This window comes from Suricata suricatta, chromosome 17 (genome assembly GCF_006229205.1).
Source record: "Suricata suricatta isolate VVHF042 chromosome 17, meerkat_22Aug2017_6uvM2_HiC, whole genome shotgun sequence".
Lineage (NCBI taxonomy): Eukaryota > Metazoa > Chordata > Mammalia > Carnivora > Herpestidae > Suricata > Suricata suricatta.
In genome coordinates, this window is record NC_043716.1 from 50613138 (window position 1) to 50625280 (window position 12143).

General features: G+C 53.6%; 1 long non-coding RNA gene across 2 annotated transcripts in view; it reads right to left on the reverse strand.

Annotated features, from left to right (window-relative positions):
• Positions 1-2942: 2942 nt before the first annotated feature.
• Positions 2943-12143, reverse strand: part of LOC115282327 — a 157732-nt gene continuing 148531 nt past the window's right edge. The window contains exon 3 of one of the 2 annotated variants that reach the window (XR_003904598.1): positions 2943-4421. This is a non-coding gene — a long non-coding RNA (uncharacterized LOC115282327). Of the gene's footprint in view, positions 5295-12143 lie in introns of both variants that reach the window. The other variant, XR_003904597.1, reaches the window with a different exon arrangement.

Consider the following 12143-nt stretch of genomic DNA (forward strand, 5'->3'; position numbering starts at 1 on the left):
GTTCCTACTTGGAAACATGGAGGGACCGGGTGTCTGTCCAGCCCCTCTGGTCTGGATGTTTCGCTCTGTGGATCATGACAGACCCTGGTCAGACCCCAATTAGCACTCACAGCACTACCTTCAGCAGCTCCTTTTTCAGTGCATCTGGCTGGAATCACCACTGTTCAGCGTGAGCAGTCACCTATGAATGCCTACCTTTTTCGGCTGCCCATAATTATGCTCGGGGCCGAGGACGGAGGGTCCCAGCAAGGACCACCTGGTGGGCTCACAACCCCTTCCCTCTGAGCCTCCGTTCCAGCCACTGGGCAGTTCCTAGGCCAGCGGGAGCCCTGAGTAGGGCTACCTTCACGACCAGGACAATGCGTCTTCCACACCCTGCTTTTCCCAGGTCTTTAAAACCCAGACCTGAGTTACGGTAACAGGGAGCAAGGACGGGAAAAGAGGGGAAGAAGGAGAAGGAGACGGAAAACAATTATTTAAAAAAAAAAACAACAACACCCTTTGACAGAACTCGATAACCCAAAGTACATGGTGATCGGTGCCGGATGGCATACAAAAGCCAAAAGGCAGGTCCCAGGACGGGTCAATTTAAGACTTAATATTTGCCTTTCACTAAGCAAACTAATAAATCCCCTCCAGTTGTAGCCACACAGAGCTCCCAGTTTTTATTATTGGCCCAAACTGCAGGCAGGTTCCCCCTCACTCCCACCCCCCATCACCCGGGCAAATAGCAGTCCCCCCTTCCCCGTGCCTGCCATCAGTCTGTATGTCTATTTGTCTTCTGCCTCAACAAACTCTAGCTTGGTTCAACTGACAACTAGTGCAAATAGCTGTGAAGTATTCTTTGGTAATGGACTGCCCGGGACAGCCCTGGTTTTTGGCTTCTGCAAGTGAAGACCCAGGGAGAAGAGCTACTGACCAGAGAACACGCGGTTGGGTCAGGCGAGGCTTAGAAATATGACACATGGGAGGGGTCTGAGAGGATCACCGACTTCCCTCTCCCATTCTGTGGATGAGAAAACTGAGACCCACAGAAACGGATCTAACGCTGAAGGACGAGAGTACAGATTTAGTCTGGGTGAAGGCGGTCTCACTCTGAAGCAGAGGCAGGGAGAACCAGCCCTGCTCTCCACCACTCTGGCATGAAGACTCTTGTCCAAGGTCAGTGGCCATTCCCAAGGTCACCCCGATGCCCCTTAAGCCATATTCCCCTGAGCAGAAGGCCTTACTTCACTATTAGAAGCTCCTGTCTCTCCGTCACCACCAGGGTTTCCCTTTGGAGAGGATCAAGAGAACCTGTGGGTCAAGTTTAAGTACCAGGGGAAAGTCTCGTAGGGAAGCCTGAACCAACAATTGGGGCTGGGGTGCTCATTTGAGGTTATTTTTGTAATGAAATGCAGCAAGATGAGTATGTTCAGGATGTGGATGAAATGCCTTTACACCGTACCTTGGGCAACATCTGATTTACTCTGCTCATATGGGCCCAAAACCCCCAGCACATCTTCAAGTCATGGACTCTGTTAAGTAGGACGGCCTTGTGGGGACAAAAGGGGCTTCAGGGATCATGTGGTCCGACGCCTCCACTTTACATGGAAGGAACCAAGACAAGGGGCTCTCTGAGACAAAAACTCGGGTGTCCTGGTCTCCCCACTCAGTGCTTTCTATCAGCAGAAGGCACACTGGATCCAGAAGTAAGAGACTGATAGACGTCAGGGAGAGGGCAAGGTGTGTCTGCCTCAAAATCTTGAGAACTTGACATTCAGGGTCTCTTGGCAGTCCCTGAATTGTTCTTCAAAACCCTACCGCTTCCCCACGAGGCTGAATACCACTCCCCCACCCTCAGCGTCCTCTCCCACTCTGCCAGAAAGGCTGCCTCCCCCAGGCCTGACGGTCCCTCATCTGATGCTGGAAAGGGGATTCCTGCGTTAATCAGAGGTAAATCTAGATAAAGGTGAAGCTACAGACCGCTCTGAGCTCTGGGATTCTGTGTTTCTACATGAATGAGAAGATAAGGAGGGAGAGAGAAAGAGGACACTGTTGCCTTTGGCACCACAGCGAAATCTCTGGAACCAAAGACTACGGGGGACATAAAATGAAAGAAACATCTGAAATGAGTTCGTCTTTTTAAAAAGGAAAGCAGCACCCACGGAGCTGGGCTAGCGTTCCTTCAAGGGCAGTGAAGGCAGGGAGTGTCAGAACGGGGACCAAGACTCGAGTGCACGGGGGACCTCAGATTTTACCCAGGAGTAATGAGGGACTGGTTTCCAGACTTTTGCACGCTCCTCTCTACCTTAGCAGGCAATGACCTCCCTGTGGCCACAGCATGCAAGAGGAGTGAGGTTAGCTGAAGGCTGGTGTTCCAATACCGCAGACACTCATGCCCGTCTTTCAACAGCAAAGATGGAGGCCTGATCCCTTGACAAGAAGCAACAACTTCAGAATGGCATGCAATCCCGAAAGCCTGGATCTGCCTAACCTGAAAAGAACCTGTAATTTGCCTTCAGATTGCTCCTACGTGGCATGAACAGCGAAAACTGGGCAGGCACAACCTTCCCATCCTCCGCCGCCCACGACCACCACCAAGTTCCGCTCCTTTATCCCAGATAAAGTCAGTGTCTGGAAAGGGAACAGTGAGCTGGGAGGTCCCATTCAACATGATCTGAGTTGAACTCAAAGGTTATCTAGGAGACTCTGGAGAGAAAGTACACACTTGGGTCCAATTTACATGCCCTTGAGATTTCAAAGAATCCTAGAGTTCAAAGGAGTTTCAGGAAGTCCTCCCGCCAACTCCTTTGCTCTCCAGACAACGCCATCCCAATCATTTAAAAAAATGTTAATGTTTATTTATTTTGAGAGAGACGAGCATGAACAGGGGAGAGGAAGACACAGAATCCGAAGCAGCCTCCAAGCTCTGAGCCGTCAGCACAGAGCCTGACCCAGGACTCGAACCCACGAGTGAGATCCTAACCTGAGCCGAAGTCGGACACTCAACTGACTGAGCCCCCCGGGTGCCCCCTTCATCCCAATGGTTCTTAGCTCTTAGCCTCTGTCTCGCAAAGATGCAGAATTTTCTTCTTGGCTTATTCTATGTGGTATGTGCATGTACCTCACACATGCGAGCATGCACGCATTGTAGTCTGTTCCCGGTGGCTGTGTTTTTGTTTCAAATGAACTCCTTTGTTCTTAACAAGAAAGGTTAGCCTCATCTTTTTAAGTAGGCCAGTATTGGAGAGGAATCCCTGATACTTTGAATGGCTGACACATCCGGTATCCACAGCACCTCCTCTGAAGGACGTGGTCTCAGCTGGTTGGTTAGACCCAGGTTTTTATACAGCGTCATGGAACCCTACCACCCTGGAAAACGCTGGATTTGGTCAAGATGGGTGCCTGAACCAACGGCCTCCATCTGTAGCCTGCCCGGTGGTCAGTGATGTGGTCAGACACAGGGGCTCTGAACGGCAGCTGGCCGGACGAGAGGAGAGCATCCGCGAGCCCCAGCAGGAGAAGCAGCAGCCGAGGCGGTGCCATCCGGTCACCCAGTAGGGTGACAATTGTTCTGGTTCGCCCAGGGCTGTCCCGGGTTTATCGCTGAACGTCGTGTGTCCCGGGAAAGCGCTCGGCCCCGGGCAAACTGGAGCAGCTCCGTCAGCTCGTCACCACCGCAGAAGGCTAGAAGCGGGAGCAGTGGGTCCTGCTGCTGAGCAGAATGGACACCGTGGATGACTTTGGGCTTCTAGAAAGGTCTTGCTGGGCAGCTGCTGGGTAGACTGTTTCCTGTCTACCTCGTTTCCAACGCAACTTGGAATAAGCCCTCATTCACGGAAGGGGGATGAGTGGATCTCTGTTCCTTGAAACCTGAAGGAACCTAACCAGGACGAGGAGTCTGTGCCCGGAAAGGAAGGCGGGCAAAGCCCTCGGACAAGCCGTACGTTTCAACTGCACGAAACTTCCTCAACAGGGTCCCTCACTCACTTGGTGGTGAATCTGAGATGTCAAGAAGGTCCCCAATGTTCCCCTTAGAAGACACCGAAGTCACTACACGGTCACAGGAACCCATTCCCTGCAACAAGAAGACAGATACGTACAACTTTAATTCTTCTACAAAGACGAGGCATCCATTTGTTCGGGAAGCGGGATGTACGGACACTGTTGGTTCTGCAGTGTAGCCAAGATTGATCCAGAAGGGTTTTTAGCCAGGCGCACGGTGGTGACGGAATATTTGACCCGTGTTTCGCAGGGCCTGAGCTGCTGTCAGTGAGTGTCACAGGCATCCTGGGGGAAGAGGACCCTCAATAAGCACCCCCGCTCTGGTAGCCAGAGTCTGTAAGGAAAAACCGTGTTCTGGCATGGGTCCCCGTGGCCACCCGCAAGGGCGGGGGCGTCCTCACAGCAGTCTGTGCGTCCGCGTCAACAGAAGATAGCTGGGAAACGAATATAACAGTGTGTCAATTATACGTCAAAAATTCAGTTTAAAAAAACAGAAGATAGTTGAGATGAACGAATAGTATTTTTCGCTCTTCCAGACATACACCTGCGTGTGATCCAAACAAAGGAAGCTGGACACGGAGGGCTCCAGCCTTCCTGAGTCAGCTCCCCTGGGGGGCCCTCCGGTGCCCCCGGCATCCGAGAGCCCTGAAGATCTCTGGCACTGACCTGCACCGCTCTGGAACCCGAGGGGGCCGGATCCCAAATGAGCGAGAGGACATAACTATTCCAACGCTGCTCACATAGCAACACAAACACCGGCCGTGCGAGAAGGAACAGGAACGAAAATTAAAATCACATTTGACCTAAGTGTAGTTAACTATTCACTCTGTATCCGGCTGGGAGATAATGGAGCAAACAAGAATGACGGAGTCCAAAGGCACAGTAGAGGGGGGAAACCGGGGGGCAAGACGGAGGGTGTGGCAGAAAGCCCTGTGGTTCACGGGATCGGGGCGCGGCGGCAGAGGGAATGTTCCCCACAAGAAGGAAGGACAAGGTCTGTGACGGCGGTGTTTCGTCGGACTGCATGGAGGCCACCTCCGGCTCGCGCAGGTCCACACACAGACTACTGCTCAGTGCACGGGCCTTTACTTTCTCCTCCAATGTCCTCTCAAATCTAGAACTTGCTTCCTTCTCCAAAATAGGAATTCTTAATCAGATCCAGAGCTCTGGCCTCCTATAGGTTGGTCCCATCTCAGCCGGGTCCTTCACGGGGATCCTGGTGGCATACGTCGGCCCCACCCAGCTTCCTGGTGGGAAGGGTGGGTGACTAAGAGGAAGGAGCCCACAGCCGCCCCTCCTTTCTAGGCCTGTGGACCGAAACACAGCATCAGAGTTAGATTCTGGCTTCTGCTCTCTCGACCGCAAGCCTGACTTTCCTGTCTTCAGTCCACAATGTTCTAGCTGGTGAACAGAACCTCCAGGGCTAAACGTGCTATTTGAGTTGGGACAGAAAAAAAGAAAAGGCCTATTTATACCACTCAAGGAACTCCTACTCAGAATTATCACCGGGAACCCTCCACACAGACCGCACCACGATACCCACAGTTGACTTTAAAAAATAAAACAAAACATAACGATTGCAGCGAGCCCAGAAGAAGTAGAAAATTGTTTTTTGGCATTTCACAATGACGTCTGTGAGATGTGGTCCAGGAAGCATGAAGATCACCCACTTTCCAGATGGGAAAACTGAGGCACAGAGGGTATCAGTGTTCTCAGTACAGGATGCCAAGGGCCTGGTCCCTATCCTAATGTTCACCTTGGCTGGGACTTCTGCCTGTTCTCACAAACCCCTTGACAACTAATTAGGAAATTACCCAGAGCAGACGGGGTTCCTTAGAGGAAATGGAAAGACCCAGCTGAACACATTTGCTTTCCTAATGCCGACTGCGGAAAAACGAAGACGGGTTTTGGCTCCGCGTGCTTCCCTCACTTCCTGCCACCGCTGTGGCCCCCTTTTCTGAGTGACAAATACAGCTTGTGCCACCAAATGCCCCCAGGGGTTTCCCCCATTTTGAACTCGACAGGGCCCGGCAAGGCCAGCCAGGGGCCCGCTCACAGGCCCAGATACCCCAGGCCTCACGAGGGCAGCCATTGCCGCCAACTCACACGGAATGAACTGGACAACTGCAAATCCACGCACATCCACACTGGGCTCCCCGCGGTGGAGACTTCATGCTCACAGACGAACCGCACCCTTGCAGGCCTTGGGAGAGGGGGAGCTCTGATCAAGCTCGAGGGACATACGCTGGGGGTCCCAGGGGCCCCCTTCCGCCCTCTGCAAACCCACGGAGGTGGGGGTGTAGCTTTGGCTCCACCCCAGGCAGGGATGTGTGCAGCCGCTAACCATCAGAGACGGGAGGAGGTCCCAGGGAGGGGCGGGGCGTGCTGAGCAGAGACTGCAGAAAGCACTGCTCTGCGGCAGAGCTGCAAAAGCGGGGAGTGCGTGTGAGGGCCACCGACCCGCAGAAAGCCAGCCAGGGTGCCGACGCAGAGGCACCCTGGCGCTCCAAGCCGCTCTCGGATTGGCGGCCAAGAGGAAACCGTAGGTCTCACCCAGGTGTGGCCTGGGCTCTCCAGACGCTCTTTCATTTGGACAGAAAGCACCCCCCCCCCACCAGCCCCAACGTTCTGCTAACTTTTCTCTGGTTTCCTTCCCTCTGGGGGCCGGGAGGAGCCTTTTCCCCAGGGAGACACACGCAGCTAGCAAATTAATTGGCAGTAGCGGGTGAATCACACAGGGACTTCCTTCTTGTTGCTGGGCAACCTCCTGCCCTTGGCAGCGGGATGTTCAACACAGAGGGAATGTTGGGAGGCATTTGCAAAATAAAATAAAAAGCAAAACATACAACACCCCAGACTCATCCCCGAGGGCGGACCCAGGCAAGGCAGGGGGGATGGGTGGGGGGCGGGGGGGGGGCGCTGAGGGAGCCGCTCCGGGGAAGGAAAGTAAGGTTGACACAGAACCAGCCCAACAGAGCCGCACACCGCCCCCCCTCCTTCCCCACATGAGCTCTGCCAGGGGCAGCATTTGTATGTGGCCGAGGACACTAGAGAAAGGCAACAGGGGGCTCAGGGATTAGCAGGCATCTAGAGATTTGAGAGGTGACCTAGAACCCAGAGGGTTCCAGAAGCTTGCTTCATGGCAGCTGTGTCTCCTGTTGATGCTTGTCAGCATGCATCATGCCCAGGTGAAGTCACACTGCTGCGTCCAAGGCCAGGGTCCCCTTCCCCCAATCCTTCATCCACGTGAATGTTTCCATGCCCATTGCCAAGGCCACTGGGAGCCGATGAGACAGACCTCCGGGCACACCATGTTGCCCTCCAGTCTCTGGCCTCTTTGAAAACTCCCAGAAGTGCAATGTATGGAGAGTCCGTGCTGGGAACAGGTGAGGGAGGGAACACTGGGCCAAGGAAAGAATGGGGGCAAGAGCAAGAAAGTCCCTGTGGTTCGCGGAATTATGAGCCCCTGATGACACCCATGTCCTAATCCGGGCAACCTGGGAACGTTCCCCTCTGTGGCAGAAGGGATCTGACAGGCAGAGACGATCCCAGAAGAGCCGGGTGGCCCCCACAGGTCACCATAAGTGTCCTTATGAGAGGGAGGCCGGGGGGATGAGATATGAAAATGAAAGCAGGAGCCTGGAGTGATTCAGGAAGGACTCAGAACACGGAGGGCACCAGAAGCTAGAAAAGGCAAGCAGGTCTGCAGGGACTTTGACTTTAGCCTGGTGAAGTGGGCTTCCAGAATGTACGAGAATCTATTTGTGTTGTTTTAAGTCACTGCGTTTGTGGTAATTTTACAGCAGCCACAGGAAGCTAATCTTGTCAATCAGGCATACCGTGCCTCTGTCTCCCGGCAGATCTACCGAAGAGAGTACTGTGTTCGGGACACAGGTGACAATGGAATGCGGCCCGTCAGAAGGGATGGGGTCCCAAATCTGGCTTAGAAACATCTAACAGACACCCTGCAGGCTCAGAAGGAAAAGGTCAGGTCTCTGAGAGCAACCGAGGCAAGAAGCAGCCCAGGCTTTAAGCAGGCTCTCAAATTACACCATTTGTGACTGTCACTTGGGCTGGTGGCTTAATCTCTGAGAGCCTCAGTTCCGTCAACTGAAAAACGGCCACAGCCTTTCTCTAGATTTCTGTCATCCGGGAGAGAACACTCTTCTGTCTTAATAAGTCACTGCCAATTTAGAGTTTTCTGGTAACCATGACGGATGCGATATTATCACAGATCTAGAAAAACAAGATTCAGACTCAGTCTAGAGTAGTGACTCTCAAGGTGTAGCCTTGGAACGGCAGCTTTGGCACGCACCTGGTAACGTGTTAGAAATGCAAGTTCTCAGGCCCCGCCCGAGACTTACTGAATCAAAAACATGCGGGGCTGCTCCGTGCAACGTAAGAGGGCTAGCAGCGTCCTTGGCCTCTACCCACTAGGTGCCAACAGCACCCTCCTCCTCTCTGTGCGGCCATCCAAATGGTCTCGGACATTGCAAGAAGAGGGAGGGGATCATCAAAATCACTCCCAGTTGAGAAAGGCTGTCTCTCAGTAGGGGTTCATTCTTGACCTTGGCTGCACGTTAGAATCACCTGGGATGCTTTTCAGTCTTCCAATGGCTAGATCTCGGCCCCTGTCTGGTGAAATCAGAATCTACTAGGGCAGGACAAGCATTCCAGCGTGCGGCCAAGACTGAGAACCACTGCATGTTCCAGAAGGCCAGAGGAGAGACCTGTCCGAGCTGGGCAAGGTGCACACCTGAATCCTGACTATGGGAAGGACACAGGACGCTCCCAAGCAGACGCAGTAATAACCAAGGCTGCTGTGGACCCAGGGACAGGCATCCCAGTTGCCAGATGGGGTGACTAGATGGGGTGGAATTCCTGGTGGCTGTGTCACCTCATTTCCCATCAGAACTGGGTGCACACCTTTCAGTGTCTGCCATGAATAACCACACAAAGCCTCAGTTTCCTCCCCTAATAAACAGCACACAATGAACCCACGAGCAATAAACATGAGCTCATTCAACAAAAAGAAATGTCTTCATAAAGACAGTGGGACGGCAGTGGGGCCTATTCAGAAACGGGGAGCATTCATTCTCCTTCCAATTGGGTAAACTCCCCAGGCACTGAAACCACAATCCTCCCACAAGGACGCACCCGGAGCGAGGAGAGATCGCCCAGGTACTTAACGGAGCCCTGAAAAATCAGCTTGGCCGGAGCTCCACACTGGGTTGGAGCAGAAAGGAAGGAAAGAATTAAATGAGAAACCAGCAACGAAGAAAGGGAGGGCCCAACAGGTTGATGTTCTGGCTCCTCAAAAAGAAAGGTGAAGTCACATATAAATTGTCTCTCGTGCCTGAACTGTCCCTTTCCTCCATTAGTTCACTCCCTGCCTACCCTGCGGAAATGGCTGAGCCAAGCTCTTCCTTGTTTCCCTTGGCCTAGGCCATTAAGTCCAGGATGTCACTAGGGGAAGGTGGGGGGAAGGAGGAAGAAGAGGAAGAGGAGGAGGTGAAGAGCAGAGCAAGGGTCGGGGGAGAGAAAGAGAGAGTGTGAGAGACGAAGGAGGTGGGGCACAACAGAGGAAGACAGAGCGAGAGAGAAGCTCACAGGGCTGACGTTCTTAGGCATCCCTTCACGACAGCATCAGGACGAGCTGGCCTCTCTGTCCCCTGCGCCCCCCCACCGGCTAGCCCGGATGCAAAGGTGAGGTGCAGGTCTGAGTAGTCTGTAACCCTGTAAGCATACCCGCCAACTGAGGCTCTAGGAGGCGAAGGCTCAGCGGGATGGAGCCTACCAACATGCTCCCGTCCCTTCCCAGAGGTCCTGGTTTCTGTTCTTTCTAACCACGTAAGGCGGCCGACTGGAACAAGGTAGAAGAAATCCAGCTGCTCTGTACCAGTGACACCGAAGAGGGGAGGAACTCAGGTCCCTTTGCTGCTCTGAGGGCCTCTTAACAAATTCCTGGACTACCAGTTAGTCCAAAGCGTCTAGGACTCTGCTGCTGACACCGGCCATTCCCAGGGTTCCTCCATTCCTTTCCCTGCACTGCTGCCCTTCTCCAGAGTCAAAACATATCTCCCACTTGACGAAATCCCTGGTTCCCTCCAGCCTGTGAACCTCGTGTGCAAATGTCCTGACTCTTGCAAATGTGTTAAAAAATAAACTTTAAAAAGCTTCCAGATGTCCCATTTGTAGGGTGTTCCTCCGCGCCAGTCTCCAGAGGCCAGTGCGTGGTGTCCAACATCCTGACCGCCCCGAGGAGATATGGGGTGGCCGAGAGGCGCGGCCTGGGGGTCATGGGGAGAAAGGGCCCCGGGGCCACACTCAACCAATTCATCCGCCAACTCTCTCCCTGCAAAGGTGCGACCCTACGCTTCTTCCTCATTCTTCCACCATCCTCCACTCCCCGTTTCTTCCACCCTTACAGGTGACAGTTCTGGGATTTGTTCCCTGTGGTGCAGAGACCTTTAAATGATTCCAAGAGTGAGCCTGAGATCTCCGAATACTACGCCTTCGGGCTGGGGCTCCTCAGAGCACCCTCAAAATCCTCATACCACCTGCCTCAGACGCAGAGCCAAGTACGAAACGACACAGAGCGTCCCTTACACGTGGAAGATGTGAAATCCCCATGTGCAGGGACATCCAAGGGGCTGGACCAGCCGGAACAGGGGGATGGGGCTCACGGCCAGCCAAGGCCCCTCGGGGCTGGTGGCCTCTGATCTACAGAAAGGTAATTGCCAACGGGCAGCCTTGTGCACACACAGCCCCACACGCACCCTCCCCAGCACACACACCTGAGGCCTCAGGATTCTTTGCACAAGGTGACGCCTGCTGCCTTTGATGTTCGCCAGGTGTGTTCCCATTGGGCGAAAACCAGACCTCAATGAAGCCGGGCATTATCAAGAAGCTGGTGGTTTGCGATTGCACCAGCCTGTTATCTCCGCTGTCCTGGGCGGGGCTGCTTTGTGGTTCACCATTGAAAAGCATTAACTTCTAGGTGGATCAAAGACCCTTCCGAACCAGCGGCCTGGATCCCCTGCGTATCCCCGGGAGACTGCTCCTGAAGATGGACTTTAAAGATAGTTGGGACCCCAGAGCCACACCCCCTCTGCCCTCCCCTTATCATGCAGCACGTCCCTCAGAGGCCACCCAATGGCCACTCAGGAGGCTCTGCTCTTTCTTCAGACGGCCCACTTAACAGTAGCTAATAGGGTCGGGCTTTGCTGTGACAATGACAACCAAGGGGACAGAGAGACACCGACATGGAGATCATGCAGGGGTTCCTCTGTCCTCTGTGAGTCATGCCAGGGGACGGGGCTCCAGAGGAGGGTGGGGGCTACCCTCTTTCCTTAGGAGGCATAAACTGATAGGTCCCCTCACTTGATCCCTAAAGTCCCTACTGTCTACACAAATGTTTGCCCAGAGCCAGCCTGCAGTGAGCATGCTGCGGGACCTGGGGCTTGTCTGGATGTGGAACCCCAAGGACTGTCCACCACATGGGAGAGAAAGAGCCCATGCACTCAAGGACCCAGGTCAGCAGGCTTCCAGGGCCCCGAATGTTCCTCAGACCTCGCGAGTCGGTCACCGGTCAGCCGGAGACTTGCTGCAGCACCCATGCTTTCGTTCTCGGTGTTCAGAGGACCCTGCTTAGCGTCTGGCCCTGAAGAAGCACATGAATGAATGAATGAATGAATGAGCGAGCAAGTGAATCGCTAGAAACACAGGCTGGGTATCTGACAAGTGTGGGAGGGAAGCGAGGCACCGACCCTCATCCCGCCAACAGGAAAGCACATCAGGTGGCACATCTCACCGAAGACCCCTCAGCTTGCTGAAATGGAGTCAAATTCAGGTTCGCGTCCCGAATCTTGGGCAAGTGACCTCAGTATGGCTAACCCCGGTCTTAATCCGGAATAAGGGCAGTATCAGTGTTGTGAGGACTGAGTTAAATACTAAACGCTCATCAAGTGTATCTGTCACTCTATCTATCTCCACCTCTACTAAAAAATACGGCAGCACATTTCCAAGGAAGGAGGGACCATAAGTCACCTCCTTGGTTATTTTCTGGATGTAGACCAGACCTAAGGTTACAAAAACTCCAGGTCCATCTTCTGTTACTCCTTTTTTTTCTTTAATCACTAAAGTTGTCTGGAGCA